We start from the raw sequence: 1,768 nt of genomic DNA, 5'->3' as shown, positions 1-1,768 counted from the left end.
ACATACAGAACTGTACGTAATAAAAGTAGTGATAATAAAACAATATCAAAAACAAAAATGCCTCATATTTAACACAATATTATTTTAATATCTTCGACTTGCCAGATTTTTAAACAGTTTTATTTTCATTTTCACAGTTTTATCTTCAACTGCTTGTAATTTTAACTGCATTGCGTGTTCGTAGAAATGGTTGGCAGAGATTATATCAAACACATCTATGTCTAACTAAAAGGACTTATAGAAAACTGAGAGAAAAATGAAGCAATTGGCGGGCCGAATTTTTGTCACTTGTGTGCCGGGTGTGGCCCACGGGCCGCCAGTTGAATAGCCCTGATGAATATTTTGATGCACAAAAGTAAAAGTGAAGGAATTTGTTAAAGAAAACCCTCATAAAACAAATAAAACCTCATCACAGTCCAGTTCGCTTTACCTGGATAAAATCGACCGACCTGCAGGGAAAAAAGTCACTTTATAAAAACTTCACTTCTGTTTCCGTTTCCTGTTCTGCTGCAAACCAAGCAGAAGATTTAATTGTCAGAAAGGTTTCTCATTTGTCTTAATCCCTGTTTGCATTCTTACTTCGACACATTATTCTTAATAAAACTGCCCTTTGATCCATCGGGTGTTACTGCACGAAACAGGGATAAATGAGGACTTCATTCATTTTATTCCATCAGATCAAAAAAACATAGACGCTTTTAGCTTCACAGCCTGAAACAGCAGGAAGCAGCTGTCATTTCTGATGCTGAAGTTTTAAATTAAGCATTAAAAAACAATATCTACAGAAGAAAGTCAGCACAGAGTATAAACCTGAAACAGCTAACAGCTAACAATCATCACATTTAATTATATTCAGTCATAAATGGGAAAAAAGTGCAAATTAGACATWTATTTTCCACGGCACATTCAGTGTTACCTGTCAGAACGCTGCAGGTCTCCTCCTCCTCAGTTTGCTCATCATCCATCTAATCTGAGAAATAATTCAGCTCCGCTGCWTCTTTTCTATTCGCTCCATCCTAAAATACAAGTTTGAAAACAAGATTTAATGCCTAAAATACCCGACTTTAGGATAAAACAAGAGTTAACTTCTGAAAGTGACGCATAAAAATGTACAAAATGAATTGCATTCATGTAAATTACTGTGCAGCAGTTTCTGGTATTGTAGTGGTCAAAGTTTGTTTTTTAAATTTTCCTTTTTTTAATCAAAATACACAAAAGAAAACTTTAATTTGCACCTGTCAGTTAATGAAGTTTAATGTTATTAATTATGTTGAACATCAGGTTCTTTTAAAGTGCCTGTCACATCAAATGTTTGCAAGAAATATAAAGGCATTTTTGGAAAGTCAACATTGATAACATATTGCAAAAATAATTGTACATTGCTGAGATGAACAGTTGTTCAGATATTTGCCTGTGAAGAAACAGGAAGTGATGTCAAAGGGGGACGTCTGCATGTGAACAGAGCGTTGCTACAAAGCTAACAACACAAACTGTAGCAAATAATCTAATGTTTATTTAAATGATTTTGAGTCTCTATCAAAGAGATGAAAACTCAGAGTTCAAATAATGTTACAATTAAAAAATGGGAAGTTTTATTTCTTAAAGAATTCCCCTTTGATGTCACTTCCTGTTTTACTTTGGCTGAGCCAAATTTTGAAGGAATGTGACAAAATGGGTAAAACGGTGTGTTATGCAAAAGGACAACTGATATTACCAACTTTTAAAAACTGTTACGGCCAGAGGTCTTTCTTCTATGTTTATACTAAAG

Source organism: Austrofundulus limnaeus, unplaced genomic scaffold (genome assembly GCF_001266775.1).
Source record: "Austrofundulus limnaeus strain Quisiro unplaced genomic scaffold, Austrofundulus_limnaeus-1.0 Scaffold397, whole genome shotgun sequence".
Lineage (NCBI taxonomy): Eukaryota > Metazoa > Chordata > Actinopteri > Cyprinodontiformes > Rivulidae > Austrofundulus > Austrofundulus limnaeus.
This window is presented reverse-complemented; position numbering follows the sequence as displayed.